The 17,671-nt window shown below is 36.9% G+C and overlaps 1 non-coding gene across 1 annotated transcript; it reads left to right on the top strand.

The window, feature by feature from the left end:
• The first annotated feature begins 1,480 nt into the window (after nucleotides 1-1,480).
• Nucleotides 1,481-1,552, top strand: TRNAD-GUC (transfer RNA aspartic acid (anticodon GUC)). Its single transcript has one exon. It is a non-coding gene; the product is annotated as a tRNA-Asp (tRNA).
• The last annotated feature ends 16,119 nt before the right edge of the window (nucleotides 1,553-17,671 follow it).

Genomic DNA, 17,671 nt, shown 5'->3' with positions numbered 1-17,671 from the left:
AATGGAAAATGAGTTAGAGGAGTTAGGGGTAAACCCAAAACTAAAAAATGGCAAAGGAAATCATTTAATTAGCAAAACAAACACCAACAAAGGGAATGAAGTCTCCTCTTTCCCTTACCCTTTCCTAAAACCCCAAAACCAAACGCCCCCTTAGAAACTAATGTTTTGAACATCAATTTTATATGCGATCTGACAATTTAAACAAGATCACTAAGCTCGATAAAAAAGAATTTAGCCGATCTTAATTTAGATGGTGTTTGATAAAACTAAAAATTAAGTGTTAAAATTTTAAATATTAAATATTAAATGTTGAATATCATAAAGATTAAAAGTTTTAAAATATGAAACGGTTTTATTTATATTTAAAATAGAAAAAAAAAACCTCATCATTGAGTGTATTAACATGTAATTTTAAGTCAAATTTTTTCCTTATCATTGAACTTACAGTAACAAGAGCTGGTGAAATTTGGCGGATTGGGTTCGTGCAAATCCACAGTGGTGAATACAGGATTATTTAGTTTGAGGACCGATTTTATACGTGGTGTGTAAAAAAAAATCGTTAAATTGAACTTGTTCAAATTTTTTTCGTATATATACATGTTATAATCAGAGTGGTCAAAAACCAATTTTTAAATACTAATATAAAACTTTTCAAAATTAAACTATATTGTGTTTAACATGTAAAAAAAAAATTGTCTAATAGAAAAAAACCGGATTTAGGAACGGCCTAATAGGCCAAATTAAATTAGAAATTCGGATTCAATGAGGGCATAATAGGTGAAAAAAATTAGAATTTTGGATTTAGAGAGGGTCTAACAGACCAAAAAGAATTGAAATTTTGGATTTAGAGATGGTCTAACAGGACATGGTTCAATTTTGGAGTCCCCTTGGGGCCCCTATCTCCGCCGCTGCAAATTGCAGTAGAAACCAATCCACACGATCCAAACAACTGCAATCAAAGAAAAAGAAGAAGAAGAATCCAGAAGATAGGAAGTAGAGGCGTGGTGGAGGATGAAAATAAGTGCAGGTTTGGACATGAAAATTTATTTCTAGACCCAGTTCGGTCCAAGCCCATCTCTTTTTTGGGCAGGTTTGGAATTTATAAAAATAGCACGGGCCGGTTCTGTCCAACCCGCCTATTAATATTAATTAATTAAATTTATATATTAATACTTATTTTTAAGTATAATTTTAATTTTTTATTATTAAAATCTATACATATATATTTAGGTGGGTTTATATGAGCTGGTTTTGAAATTTGATTTTTGAGTCCAAACCCGCCTAAATTAACAGCGGACTGGACTGGACTGGACTGAACTAATCAATTTTAGACGACCAACCCGGCCATGAACAGTTTTAGTAATGATAAATATGATAATATATAGATAGATAGGACAGTGGATGGCTTTTGCATGTAAGAAAATATATCATCATATGTTTCAACAGATAAATAATAAAAGTTTGACATATAAACATCGAAGTCGTTGTAGTATAGTGGTAAGTATTCCCGCCTGTCACGCGGGTGACCCGGGTTCGATCCCCGGCAACGGCGTTCTTTTTTTCTGATTCCAATGATTATTTATATGTATGTTATTTTTATAAAATAAACTCAAGCTATCACGTAGCTCACTTGGTTAGAGCATTTGTTTAATCAGCCAAAGATTCCATGTTCGAACCCTGCTGCGACCGTATATATTTTTGTTTTCTTCTGCGTTTTTCTTTTTCTTCTCCAATTGTGCACTTTTTGGGCTTTATGTTCTTTTCTAATTGTCTGCAGTTTTTGCTTTTTATACAAATTAACTTTTAAAAATTTATTTATAACTATATCACCTACGGGTGTGCATTGGTCAGTTCGGTCGGAAAACCGAACTGAACCAAAATAACCGAAAACTGAATAACACCTAAAATGAGAACCGAACCTAACCGAATAATATTAGTAAACCGAACCGAACTGAATCGATTATTTCGATTGGTTTGGTTCGGTTTTCGGTTTTCGGTTTAACACATACTAACTAGTTAAAATAAAATAAATTAATATTTATAATTTTATAAGTTTTAATTAATTTAGTTTAATCTAAAATTTTAAAAATAGTTACGCAAGTTGAATAGCATACAACATAAACTTTTACGACCACAATTCGCATTACAACCATAATTTACACTAATGTTATTGATTTGATCAGTACTAGTGCAAAGTTTCAACCATATTAATGTATTATTTTTCTTAGTAGAACAATATTAATGTATTAGACTTAACATTGATAAAAAAAAAAATTATATATAGTTACGTTCTTTGGATGGTCGGAGGAAAATGCAAAGTCTCGGTCATATAAAGTCTCTATCTAAATTATAAATCTAATTAATCTCTATTTCGGTCGGTTCGGTTAATTCGGTTATTTTGTAATAAAAACCGAACCGATCGATATTGCCAATATTTTTAATATTTAAAACCGAAACCAAACCTAATAGATCGAAAACCGAACCGAAATTCATCGGTTCGGTTGGTTATTTTGGTTCGGTTCGGTTTTTGAACACCCCTAATATCACGTTATAATTGTAGGTTATGTCCAGAGGCGGATATAGGAAGGGGTCCGGGCTCCTTCGGCCACCGAAACCACTATGATCATGAGTAGTTTCGGTTCACTGTCTTTACAAAATTTGAAGTTGTAATGGTTCTGATCCTTTATTTCTAAGAAATTTAGATCGGATACTAAATTAACACCTCCAAAATTGATCGAGGTCCTATTAGGCCCTCCCAAAATTCTAATTTTTTTTGTCTATTAGACTATCTCTAAATCCGAAATTCTAATTATTTTGGATAGTTAAGCGTTCCTTAAACCCAAAATTCTAAATTTTTTTGGCCTAAAATCTAAATTTCTATTTTTTTTTCCTAAAACCAATTTTTTCTGTTATATAGAGAATCTTAAACAAAATATAGTTCAATTTTGAGGATCTTAACACTCATATTAATGCTAGTACTACTATCTTATACCCAAAATGCTCCTATTCCTACTAATGGGCTACGCTATTCTCTAACAACTTCCTTGAACATTATTCCCTAACTACCACTAGTATTCAATGACTTTTTCAGGCTTTGCTTCTTGCACTTCAGAAGTTGAAGGTATCAACGGAACAATCAGGGATGTAAACGGGGCGGGTGGGTATTGAAGTTACCATCCCCGTTAATTGGGAATTCCCCTACCCGTCCCGCGAAACAAATGGGGACAAAATTCATCTTCGTCCCTGCCCTGCGGGTATCCCATTTACCCATTTAAAGTTTAAAAGAATATATGAAAAAAGAAATAAATGAAAAGAATAGAGAAAAAAATAAAGAAAAGAAGAGAATATGATTAGGGATGGCAACGGGTAGGGTACCCGCGGGTAGTGTCAATCTCAAACCCTTATCCGTTTATTTTTTAATTACCCGTACTCGTTCCATTACCCTAACGGGTATATTTTTGCATCCCATACCCTTCCCATTTAATTCGCAGGTACCCACGGGTACCCTTACCCGTTAAGAATCAATAAATAAAATAAAAAAATATTACAAATTTAACAAAGTATAAATTTAATAAATCATTTATCTAAAAATTGAACAAATTGAACCTTAATCAATAAGAATAAATAGCTTAGTGGTATCACTCAATGGTTGAAAAACAAAAAGTTGGGGTTTAAAATCTCAAATATTACATCTAAAAAAACAATAATTTTCTTAATATATAAAAGAATTATGACGGGTAACGGGTACCGGGTACCCTGGGGGTATTCCCATACCCGTCCCGTTACCCTAACGGGTAATTATTTTGATCCCATACCCTTTTATATAGGGTACGGGTAGTCCCATTAGGGTCGGGTAGTGCCGGGTACCCGTGGGTACACTATCCGTTGTCATCCCTAAATATGATGAACAAATAGATATAGAGTGAAATAGAGGTAAAACATTTGGATCAGATTAATCATAGATTCAAGTTTTTCTATGCGTATTTTTTATTTTCTATGATTAATAATATGTTATCGGGGATCAAACGGGTAATCCGTCGGGAATCCCCACGGGGCACAATATGGGGCGGGTTCGGGGATCCCCGAGGGGCGGGGATACCCTTTCCCATCCCCGCCTCGTCCCTGCTAACAGGGCACATATTAGTCCCCGTCCCCACCCCATAATAAAACGGGACGGGAATTACCCGTCCCTTACTCGTCTCATTTAATTCGGTCAGAGATTTGAGTTGTCTCATATAACATGTATTACTAATATCATCATTTCGATGCCTTTCAACCACTAAAATTGACAGACAAAACTTAAAATTAAATAATTTTATTGAACAAATTAAATTTTAGTTACATTTTAAAACAACCATAAAATTCAGTATTGCCTTAGTTAATTTTGAACAAACTTGTAACAACATTGTTTGCCGGCAATGAAACGGTAAATTCAAAATTCAAAAAGCATACCTTTGTAAGAAGCAAGAAAAATTTAAAAAGGCCAAATCTTTTTTTCTTTTATCAAAAAAAGGACAAATCTTTATTATTTGATCTGCAACGAAAAAGACAGAAGGACAATTATGTAAATATGATTAAATTTGAAAAGGCATTAGTTAAAAAGTATTGTTCCAAAAAAAAAAGTACACACGTTGAAATTCTTTTGGGTTAATTTCAAATATAACCCCTGTGATTTTAAGTTTTAGCAAATAAATACTTGTGGTTTGATTTCGAGCAAATAAATATCTGTGGTATGCTCCGTTTTTCAAAAATGCGGAAACGGTAAAGACACCGTCTATATGCTGACGTATCCAAGGGTAGTTTAGTCAATAAAAGTTAATTTCAAATAAATTGTTGTGGTTTGCGTGTTTTTTACAAATAGGTACATGTGGTTTGCATATTTTTACAAATAGATACCCGTGGTTTGGATATTTTTACAAATAGGTATCCGTGGTATAACAAACCATAAACAAATGCTTAATTTAGGCAAATATTGTGGTTTGTTATACTACGGGTACCTATTTGCATAAATTAAACGTTTGTTTATGGTTTGTTATACCACGGGTATTTGTCTAAATTAAGCTTTTGTTTATGGTTTGTTATACCACGGGTATCTATTTGCAAAAACATCCAAACCATAGGTACCTATTTGCAAAAATATCCAAACCACAGATCCCTATTTGCAAAAAACACGCAAACCACAACAATTTATTTGAAATTAACACTTATTAACTAAATTACCCTCGACCACGTCCGCATATAGACGGCGTTATCATCCGTTTCCGTGTTTTTTAAAAACGGAGCATACCACATGTATTTATTTGCTCGAAATTAAACCACGTGTATTTATTTGCTAAAACTTGAAACCGCATGGGTTATATTTAAAATTAACCCAATTATTTTTCATCTTTTGGTTCATTAAATCCTTACAGGGTATTTTGTTAGAGTGAATAAAAACACAGAGACAGAAATAAAAAAAACGAAGATAAGTTATCTTATGTTTGTTTTAGAGATAAGTTAGGGAGATAAGAAATGGATATAAGTCTTATCCCTCAAATCTTACACCCAGAAGGAGATGGTATAAGGAGATGAGATAAGCTCCTGCGATTTTAATAGGATGAAAAATTTCATCTTATCCCTCAAATTAATGTTATATAGTTTAAATAAGGCTTAATACATCATTTGCCCCCTGAACTTGTCCAAAATAGTTGATTAGCCCCTATGAACTTTTAAAGTGTCCTGATAGCACCCTGAACTTACATAAAATGTTCAGTTAGCCCCTCTGAACTTGCATAAAATGTAATCAATTAATCACTCGGTTGTAAAAAAGTAAGTTAAATGCGGAAGATATGTTGCACGCATCTAAAAAAAAGTAAAACGACCAAGATCGGGGTATGCGATTATAATATTAATGAAGAAAATGTTATATAATTAAATATGTAAGAAATTCTTTTTTTAACATGTTTTAATCCATTTTATGAAATATGTAATAACATTCTAAAACACGTGTAACATATTTTTCGCATTTAACTTACTTTTTTACAACCGAATGATTAATTGATTATATTTTACGCAAGTTCAGGGGTCTAACTGAACATTTCTGTAACTTCAGGGGCTATCGAGGCACTTTGAAAGTTCAGGGGGCCAATCAACTGGACAAGTTCATGAGGCAAATGATGTATTAAACATTTAAATAAGGTTAAAATAGTAAAATATATTATTTTATCTCTATCTCTATCTCATGTACCAAACATTGAATAATAATTCCCAACTATCATATTTGTATCCTTATCCCAACCATTTATTCATATCCATATCTCAACCTTTATCCTTGTATATATCCCAATAGAATATCAAACCCTCCGTTAATCTTTTATTTGAATAGATTAAGCCTCTGATCATTTATTTTTGGTCTTATTAAATCATTTATGACTAAATTAGTAAGTTGTGAACATTTAATTCGGGTAAATTACATACGTGGTGTACAATTTTTACCTGTTATCACACTTTGGTGTACAACCTTTAATTTTGCATACTAAAGTATACAACATTCTGTTGACTTCCCACTAAAGTGTACAACGGGTAAAAATGAGCGGTCAACCCTATTAACCACTTGGTCAACATGACACCTCATCAATTTTGAATTTTTTTACTATGTGTCAGGCACATCACATCAAATTCTAATGTGGTGTGCCATACCCAATAGAATTAAGCCAACTGTTAAAAAAAACTTAGACAATTAATAAAGAAATGAATAAGCATTATTTATTGGTGTTGTTATACCCAGTCTAAAATTCTCACCCCTAGCCCCGTGAATGGATGAAAATACCCTTTTAGGAGTTGGGGATGGAAAAATCCTTTTTTTTTGCCTTCTGGACACACGGGTGTGTAGCTATCACGCCTCACCGTGTGGTCGGGCGTGATAGCCACACGCCTCACCGTGTGGTCGGGCGTGACAGCCACACGCCCGACCACAAGGTGAGGCGTGTGGCTATCACGCCCGACCACACGGTGAGGCGTGATAGCCGCACGCCCACGACACGGTGAGGCGTGATAGCCACACGACCGCGTGTCGGGAAGGCAAAAATAATAAAAATTTAATTAAATTAAAAAAATAAACAAATAATTGCCTATGCACCACACGGGCGTATGGGCATCACGCCGTCACCATGGTGAGGGCGTGAGGATATCACGCCACACCACAGGTGACGGCGTATGAATATCACGTCGTCGCCTCTGGTGAGGCGTGAGGCTATCACGTCGTCACCTGTGGTGCGGCGTGATGTTCATACGCCGCACCAGAGGTGACGGCGTGATCTCCACACGCCCCATGTTCCGATTTCGATTTCGAATAACAGCAAAATCCGATATAAAAAACGTCCAAAAAACATCAAAATCAAACGGAAATACATATCATAGGTCCCTTTCCTTGGCCGCCCTTCCGTCGATTCATGTTTTCGTTGATAAATTAGTCCGGATTAGATTAAAGAGAGTTTAGGTTGTTTGAGAGGATTTAAAAATTCTGAAAATTTTCTAAAGGGTATTTCGGTCTTTTCACGCGGCTAGAAGTGGGAATTCAAGATATAGTAATTCACTTATTTATTCCTTCATCTTCCAAATCGCTCCTGGTGTCCTCTTCGTGACTCCATCACCGAAGCGCCATCACGCCGTTGGTTTTATTTCAGCAACCACCGTCACCTCCGTTCATTATCTTCTAATTAAATTAATTAGATTTCGTAATTTTTGATGCAACCACCAAAAAAACTTCTTCGTTGTAAAGTCACAGGTTCCAACAAAAATGGCCGCAATTCGGATCTGAAACCTAAAAAAATCTAAAATCTATGCCATGACCCATTTTAGAATTAACATTCATTCCTCCATCAATTTTAATCCAACACAAAAGAAATAAAAAAAAAATAAAGATATTGAATGGAATAATGGAAATTAATTTTTAATCCAATCCAAGGATACTATCAGATATAAAAATTAACCAAGAACAAATGGAGGAAGTTCATGTCCATTGTCTAGGAGAAGGCAAAAGTTCCAATTAATTTTTAGGGTTAAGGTGTAAAAATACCCCTAACGTTTTGGGTCAGGAGTAATTTTACCCTTAACGTCTAAAATGGTGTAATTTTACCCCTAACGTTAGTAGCCAAGAGCAATTTTACCCCTAACGTTGATAATTTGGGTCAATTTGAGAAATAATTCATCAAATTGTCTTCTCGATCATGAATCTTGTCATCTATATACTTCACACGTGCGTCATTTTATCACTAACAAATCACAAACATATATTGGGATGTGAAAAAAATAAAAAATAAAAAAATATAATGTCTTTTGTATGAATTAGACAAAAAAAATCAAAAAATTTACCAAATTTATAAATATTAATCTCCAATTCTATTATTAAATTATAAAAAACATGAAATCTTTTTTTAAGAACGAATTGATATGCATTTGGTGCAGAATAAGGAACAAAAATATCTGTATTTTATAATAGTGTCTAAAATTGATCCAAATTACCAACGTTAGGGGTAAAATTGCTTTTGGCTACCAATGTTAGGGGTAAAATTGCACCATTTTAAACGTTAAGGGTAAAATTGCTCCTGACCTAAAACGTTAGGGGTATTTTTGCATCTTAACCCTAATTTTTATTCTCTGTTACTTATCAGGAGGTCTGTCGGAAGAGTATCGCCGGTGATGGGTTACGGAAAAAGGAGAATAGAAGAGTTTGAAAGATGAAAAAAATAAATAACTATTAATTTCTTTATTAGTTGTTTAAGTTTTTTTTGGTAGTTGCCGGAATAAAACCAACGGCATGATGGCGCTCGCCTGAAGAGAACAACGGTGATGGAGTCATGAAGAGAATGACATGAGCGATTCTGGAAGGAAGGTGAAGGAGAGAGAGAGAGGTTTTAGAGAGATAGAGGAGTTGATTTTGAAGTTAAATTGGATTCAACTTCCATGGCAGTAAGAGAGATATAGGAGAGAGAGAGGTTTTAGAGAGAGATATAAGTGGGAGAGAATGGATTAAAAAATAAAATCTAGAGAGAAAATGTGAAAAAATAGAAAAGATGGAATTGAGAATTATTTTTATTATGGATGTAAAAGTAATTTAATAATATGTAGGGACCATATTTAATTTTTAAGTAGTGAAAATTGATGGAGTGTCACGTTGACCAAGTGGTTAATAAGGTTGACCGGTCATTTTTACCTGATGTACACTTTAGTGGGAAGTCAACAGCAGGTTGTACACTTTAGTGTGCAAAATTAAAAGTTGTAGATCAAAGTGTGATAACAGGCAAACGTTATACACCACATATATAATTTACCCCATTTAATTCTATTAACAATACATTATTAACTTCATTTGTATTTGAAATTATTAAAAAAAATATTTTTTACAGTTTGAATTATGGTTTTTACAGTTTTTCTACAGTCATATTACACATCCAAAGCTGCATGCAAATAGTGAAAAAATACAGATTTTGAATGTAGGTGTAATGAATAACAGTCTGTTAACCGAATTTTATATTCAAAATTACTATTTTTTGTCATAAAGGGCTTAATAAGACTAAAATTAAATGATCTGAAGCTTAATATATCCAAATAAAAGATCAATGTCTTAATAAACCAAAAAAATGAAAGATTAGGGGCCTAATGATGCTTTTTGCCTAATTTCTATTGGCCTAATACATCACCAGCTCAATATCCATAAAAATAAATTGGCTTTCTAAACTTTGTCAGTATCTCACCAGCTCTCTCAACTTACTTATTTCTTATTACCAACTCTCTAAACTTGTCCATAAAAGTAGATTAGCTCCCTAAACTTTACATGTATCTCACCATCTCCCTAAATTTACTTATTCGGTAACAAATAAATACAAAAACTTATTAAACCTAAATTCTAAAAATACATCTTCATCTATTCGAGATATACTTTTCCGCTTCTCCTACCTTTCGATCTATTATAAGAGTTAATGTTGCAGGTTTGAGAGATCGAATGGATGAGAATCGAGAGTTAGTATTATAGTTTTTGTATTTAGTTGTTTTGGAATAAGCAAGTTTAAGGAGCTGATGAGACATTTGCAAAGTTCAGAGAGCTAATATATTGTTATGGACAAGTTTATGAAGCTGGTGATACGAAATAAGCAAGTTTAGAGAACTTATGAGACACTAATAAAGTTCAGAAAGCCAATCTACTTTTATAGATAAATTCAGGCAGCTCGTGATGTATTAGACTATTTCTATTTTTCTTCGACTTCAAATCTCTCCTAGTCTTAGTCCTGAGTCTGACTCGCCGAAACGCAACTTCATCTCTATGTTTAGGCTTGTAATCAAGCTGAGCCGAACCAAGGCGAACCTAGCCGAGCTTTGATCTGTTCAGTTTGGGCTCAACATAATATTAACGAGTTCGAACCGAGCTTCAAGCTCTATTCGAGCTCAAATTTGTGTTTGAGTCCGGCTCGTTTATAAGCTCGTTATTCACGAGCTGCTCACGCTCCAACTCGTGTATCTTGTTCATAGGTTTAGCTCGTGAGCTACTCGTTTATCTGATGATGATTCAGAAAAAAAACCTAAATCCCTTCAGTTCCCGTCTAACCTAATCTATATTTTACTATAATGTCAAATAAAAGAATTTTGAAATATGTCATATATTAAATTATAATGATTAAATATAAATAATATTCGATATTATTCACGAGCTTCTACTGAGCTTGATCACGAGCCTCTATTGAGGTTGTTCGTGAATATTATAATCAAGCTTGTTCATAAACTTGTTAACAAGTCTAATGTTGATAAGTTTGATCAATTTCATACATTATTATAAGACACATATATTTTATTATTTATTCTGCTCCAATCAATTGAATCTAAAAAATTTCATATTTTTTTGTGACTGATAATAGAATTGGAGATTAATATTTATAAAATATTTGATTTTTTTGACCTACTGATACAAAAGGTAATATTAATTTTTAATTTTTTTTACATCAAATCTTATGTTTCTGATTTTTTCCTAATAAATGATAAAATGATAAAAAGAGGATTAATACTATTGATAATCAGAAAAAGAAAATTAAAGAAAAATTGCTCTGCTAGGATTTCATGGTGAAAGACAAAAGGGTGAGAGAGAGATCTAGGGAGAGGGGGCGGCGGCTGGAGATGGTGGGGCGCGGGGTAGGGCGGATCTGGAAGGGGTGTCGGCTCGGATAGTGGAAGGGAGGGGTTAGGAGGGGGATCGGAGGAATTGGGGAAGGGGAGAGGGAGTTTGCTGGCGGGGAGCGGGTTGCCTTCCGCGTTGGGGCAGGGGGGAGTGGGGCGAGTGCCAGGGGCGCTACAGGCGGGGATCGGGAGTGATGGAGTGGATAGGGGGGCGATGCCTACTGGTGCGGCGGCAGGGGGTGCATCGGTAGGGATGGGGGATAGGGGGCGATGCTTACTGGTGCAGCGGCAGGGGGCGCAGCGGTAGGGATGAGGGTTGGCGTGGGTTTGATCCAGGCGGCCGATGGGATTTTGGGCAGGGAGGATTGTGCATAGGCAGGGGCTGGCGCTGGGGGGTTTTCAGAGGCGGGTCGGATCCAGGCGGGTGTCGGCAGTTCGGGTAGGGTAGGAGAGTTTAGAGATGATTTGGCGAAGGGGAAGGAGGCTTCCTCCGGTACCCGGATTAGTGGGGATGGGTCTTCAATTCAAATTGGAGGATTGGTTAATGAGTTTAATTTTAATCTTGGAATGGGGAGGGTTTCTTGGAAAGATACGGTGATGGGGGTTGTCGAGGAGGAGCCCTGGGTGGGTGAAGATATGATGGAGGGGGATTTGGAGGAGGTTCTTTCTGAGTCTGATGAAGAGGACGGTGACCAAGATGATCCGCTTTGTCCTGTGATACGCCTTTCTTCGGCCGATAATCGTGCTCTTAGGGCTAAATGGAAGCTTTCTTTAATTGTTACAGTGCTTGGTAAAAGAATTAGTTTTAACTACTTTGCTCAGAGGATCCAGGCACAGTGGGCAAAGAAAGGGAAAGTCAGTATTACTGACCTAGAAAATGACTACTATGTAATTAAATTTACTAGGGCTGAGGATTTCAATGCTGTGATTAATGGGGGCCATACATTATTTCTAATCAAGTGTTGGCCTTAAGGCCATGGGTGCCCAATTTTAATCCGCACGATTGCTCGATAAATAGAATTCTGACATGGGTTAGGTTCCCAGGGCTTCCAATAGAATATTACAATGAGAGCTTTCTTAATAAGATAGGCGGGTTTGTGGGCAAGGTTCACCATGTGGATAAAACTACCATTGGGGCTATTAGAGGTAAGTTTGCGAAAGTGTGTATTGATGTTGACCTTGCTAAACCCCTTTTGTCAAAATTCTGTGTTCATAATAAGGTTTACTTTATTGAGTATGAAGGTTTACAAAATATCTGTTTTGAATATGGTATGTATGGTCATACATACGAGGGCTGCTCTAAGAGCGAGAAGGTGTTGGAGGAGGTTGTTGAGGATGTTGCTGTTAGGGCTGAAGAGACCCATGGAGAGGGGGGGGGGAATTTTGGCCCCTGGATGGTTGCTAAGAGGTCGGGTAAACGTAGGACATGTCCTTCTGTGGTTCAGAATCGTCCTACGTATATTAATGGCAAGACTTCTCTGAATCATTCAGTTTACAACCCTATTGTTATTAAGAAGCCAATCCCAGCTAAACCTGATGGTTCAGGGGCTGCCCCGGTCATCACCTCAGGGTCCAGATTTGGGGCTCTGACCATTGAAGAGATCCATGAATCTGACCACTCTGAGGATCACATCGAGCAAAGTATGCCAGGCTTAGAATCTGCGGAGCCATCAAATAATGTGGTTGAGACTGTTAATCCTCTTTTTGTTTCCAAAGATGTAGCCCAGATTGGATCCCAAAATCAGGATTCTCAATGGAAGGTCAAGTTAAATGAGGTTAGTATTCCCAATTACTGTGTTGAGTCTAGTATTGGGAAGAATATGGGTATTAATAAAATTAGTATGAAAAGGCCTAAAGGCAAACAGAAAATTGTTCATAATTCTATGGGTGTGTCGGATAAGAGGGGTCCTGTTGGTACCTCGGTGAGGCTCTCAAGAGCCCCTAATAAATACATGGTTTAGGGTAGTGGGTGGGGTCAGTTTAATCCATGTACATGATTTAATTAAACAGTTTAATCCTTCTTGTTTTGTTTTAATGGAAACTAATATTAGTGGAGTTAAAGCAGATGAGGTGGTTAAAAAGTTTAGGAACTGGAATTGTGTTAGATCGGAGGCTACTGGCCGGGCTGGTGGGATTTGGCTTTTCTGGAAGCCAGATCGTGTCCATTTTGATATTATTAGTATGGATAAACAGTTTATTCATAGTAAAGTTAGTCTTTCTGGCAATAAACCTTTTTTTTACCTTTGTGTATGTTGATCCTGTTCTGGCAAATCGGAAACGACTTTGGGAGGTTCTTCATTCTATGAGTATTAGTATGCCTGAGTCTTGGTTTGTAGCTGGGGATTTCAATGATATTGCCCTCATGAGCGATCAGAGAGGGGGTGCGAATCACTATATTAATCGTTGTCTCAATCATAAGCAATGTATGGATTTATGTGGGCTTTCGGATCTGGGGGCTGCTGGTCATAAGTTTACTTGGAAACGTAACAGTACCTTCGTTCGATTGGATAAAGTTTATGCTAATGTTGTTGCCCAAACTAGGTTTCCTGAAGTGTCTGTGTTAAATCTTCCCTTCAGGCATTCAGATCACTGTCCTATTTTGTTCAGGCTGGTGAGAGGCAATCGACCTAGGGGGGAGAGACCGTTTAGGTATCAGGGGGCTTGGGAATCTCATCCTGAGTTTAAGAACTTTGTTCAAGACAATTGGAAGCCTCACTCTAATGTCTTACAAGCTTCTGAGGGCTTCAGAAAGAATGTTCTGGGGTGGAATAAAAATGTCTTCGGCCACATTATTAGGAGGAAGAATAAGTTATTGAGTAGAATTGAGGGCATTCATCGTAAGTTGGAGGTTAGGTTTGATCACAGTTTGGATGGTCTCCTCAGAACCCTTCAGAAGGAGTTGGAAGCTGTGCTTAGACAGGAAGAGTTACTTTGGTTTCAGAAATCTAGGAAAGCCTGGATCAAAGATGGGGATAGGAATACCAGGTATTTTCATCTCTCTACTGTTATTAGAAGACAAAACAATAGGATTGATGCTATTAAAGACTCAAGTGGTGAGTGGGTTTATGAGGATGAAGATATTCGTCATTTGGCCCTTAATTTCTATAAAGAGCTATTCAAAGAGGACCTTGTTGATCTGGATAAAGCTCATACTGTTGCTACCTTTCCCATGTTGGGAGATGTTAAAATGCTGGAAGCCTTCCATCCTGTTTCCCAAAAAGAAATTGATCAAGCTATATTTAGCATTGGGGCTACTAAAGCTCCTGGGGTTGATGGTTTGCCTGCTGGTTTTTATCATAAACACTGGGAGGTTGTTAAGGAAGGCATTTATAGCTTTATTGAAGGCATTTTTAATGGCTCGCAGGATATTGGGCTTGTGAACAGGACTCTTCTAGTTCTGATCCCCAAAGTTGAGAAGTCTTCTTCCTTCTTACAAATGAGGCCTATTAGTCTTTGTAATGTTCTCTATAAAGCTATAACTAAAATTGTGGCTAATAGACTCCGATGTATTCTTCTTGATATCATTAGCCAGAATCAGGGTAGCTTTGTTCCTGGTAGACAAATGATGGATAATGTGGTCATTACCCAAGATATGATCCATTCTATGAAAATTAAAAAGGGGAGAAAAGGTATTGTGGCTTTAAAGTTGGATCTAGAGAAAGCTTATGATCGCATAAACTGGAGTTTCCTTCTGGATAGTTTGAAGAGAGCAAGGATCCCGGACAACTGGAGGAGTTTAATTGAGGTTTGCATCTCTTCTCCTGTTTTTCAAGTGATGATTAATGGAGATATGTCGGAGGAATTTTCTCCTTCCCAAAGTATCCGTCAAGGGGACCCTATGAGCCCTTTCCTTTTTGTTATTGCAATGGAGCGTTTGACTCACCTTATCCAAGACGCTGTTGTTAATGGGAAATTCCACCCGGTATCCATAAATAAATTCTGTCCCCAGGTTACTCACTTGTTCTTTGCAGATGATGTATTGATCTTTGTGGAAGGTAGTGAGGAGCAGATAAGTGTGATTATGGACATTCTTGATTGTTTATGTTCTGCCTCTGGTCAGAAGATTAATATCCAAAAGTCCAGGTTGATGTGTTCTAAAAATATGAACCAGAGAGCCTGCAAAAGGTTAAGTGAGTTATCTGGTATTCCTCTGACCAATTCTCTGGGAAAGTATCTGGGGATTCCCCTCCATAGTGATAGGGTTTCGAAAGCTTCTTTTAAGGATTCTTTGGATAAGACCAATAAAAAGTGTGCCATATGGAAAGCTAAAACCCTCTCTTTTGCAGGCCGTCTTACTTTGGTTCAGTCTGTCAATTGTGCGACTCCTAATCATATTATGCAGGCTTGTCATCTTCCTGAGCCGGTTCTAAAAGATCTTGATAAAATTAATCGTCGGTTCCTGTGGGGGGAAACTGAGGAGGGGAGGAAGATCCACCTTATTCCTTGGAATGAGGTTTGTCAACCTAAGAGTATGGGTGGTCTGGGGATTAGGAAGGCTAAAGATAATAATAAAGTGTTACTAATGAAACTTCTGTGGCGAATGTGGCAACTTCCGTCAGCGCTTTGGGTCCAATTACTTTGCGGTAAATATAGGAAAGACAAGGTTTTCGGGGGTCCTAAGGAAAGAGTGGTTAATTGTTTCTTCCTTTGGAAAGGCATTAGTGCTGTGTTTGCTGATTTTTGCTCTAGGGTTGGGTGGAATGTGGGCAATGGGAAGTCTATTAGCTTTTGGAAGGATATCTGGATTGGTAAAAAGCCTTTATTGGAGGTTTGTATTTCTTTACCACCCTTAGATTTTCAGAACTGGAGGATTGCAGATGTGGTGGATTCTGAGGGAGATTGGATTTGGTCAAAGTTTGAGTCTTACCTCAATCTGGAATCGCTCCTGAGAATTAGAGGTGTTCAGATTAGCAATGAGGAAGATGACAGGGATAGTTACTGTTGGTCTTTGACAAACAACGGGGCTTTCTCCTGTAAATCGGCTTTTCAGGCTTTCTACCAAGATATGGAAACTTTGCACCCAGAGGTTTGGAAGACGATTTGGGCCTTAAAAGTGCCATACCGTATTAGAAGTTTTCTCTGGCTAGGTGTTAAAAACAGGTTGCTCACTAATTCTGATAGGGAAAGGAGGCATTTGGTGGAGTCTGGAGCGTGTGGCAGATGCAGAGGTCACGAAGAAACTTTATGCCATGCTCTCAGAGACTGTGCAAAGAGTAAAGAGGTATGGAGGAAAGTTCTCCCTACAAATGTGCTGTCTACTTTTTTATCCCACTCTAAGCTTGATTGGTTTGTGGATGGAGTTAATGGGAAGCTTTTGGCTAATTTAGAGCATGTGGTTCTCTTATTTATGGTTGTCTGCCATCAGATTTGGAAATGGAGGAATGAGGAGATTTTTGGAGGAGAAACGATTGTTATTCCTAATGTTTCTGATTTCTTTTCCAAAAAGATTTGTACCATAGTTGATAGCTTCATGGAAGATTCCTTGGCTAGGGTGATTCAGAGGAAAGAAGTCCTTCTCATAGGCTGGAGGAGGCCTAGTAAAGGTGTGGTTAAGCTCAACACTGATGGCTCTTGTCTAAAAGACGGGAGAATTGCTGCGGGAGGGGTTCTGAGAGATGAGGGTGGTGGTTGGATTTCTGGTTTCTCTCAGAATTTGGGCATGGGTTCTTCCTATTCTGCAGAGCTGTGGGGGATCTTGTCTGGCCTGGAGCTTGCTAAAAATCTGGGGGTGAAAAAGATTCATGTGGAATCTGATAACCTTGAAGTTGTTAGGATGATCTCGGAAAATAATGCTATTAGCTTAAATAGCCAAAAGTTAATCAAAGGTATTAGAAGAGTTTGTTCTTCCTTTGATTCTTTTAGCTTCGACCACATCTATAGGGAGCAAAATCGGGTGGCGGACCGTCTCGCTGCCGAAGGTCACACAAGGATGTTGGGTCTCTCAACCTTTTCTTCTCCTCCGGAGTTCATCTCGTCCTTGATCTTGGATGACTTGGTGGGGGTCAGCTTTCCCAGGCTGATCCCGAGTTAGCGGCTTTGTTTGTTTGTTTTTCTTTCCTATCCTACAAAAAAAAAAGATAAAATGATATATATACATGTAAAATGTAGATGACAAGTGAAAAGATCATTTGAAGAATTATTTCTCAAAATAATGTTGGGATAAATTACTATTCGCTACCAATATTTAGAGTAAAATTATACATTATAAATAAAATTATTCCTAAAAGTAAAGGTCAGATATATTTTCGCATCTTATCCGTGATGTATTATTATTGGGATAATGTATAAAGATACCCGTAATGTTTACAGCTAGGAGCAATTTTGCTCATAACGTCTAAAATGGTATAATTTTACCACAACGTTGGCAGTCAAGAGCAATTTTACTCTTAACATTCGTAAGTTGGGTCAATTTCAGATATTATTATAAAACACATATATTTTGTTGGTCTAATACACAAATAACCCCTAAACTTGTCCAAATGTTGCAACAACCCCCCCTCCCCCCCTCGAACTTTCGATTGTAACA

Source organism: Euphorbia lathyris, chromosome 1, assembly GCF_963576675.1.
Source record: "Euphorbia lathyris chromosome 1, ddEupLath1.1, whole genome shotgun sequence".
In the NCBI taxonomy this organism is placed as follows: domain Eukaryota; kingdom Viridiplantae; phylum Streptophyta; class Magnoliopsida; order Malpighiales; family Euphorbiaceae; genus Euphorbia; species Euphorbia lathyris.
Note: the sequence above shows the minus strand (reverse complement) of the source record. Positions and strands in the feature narration are given on the sequence as shown.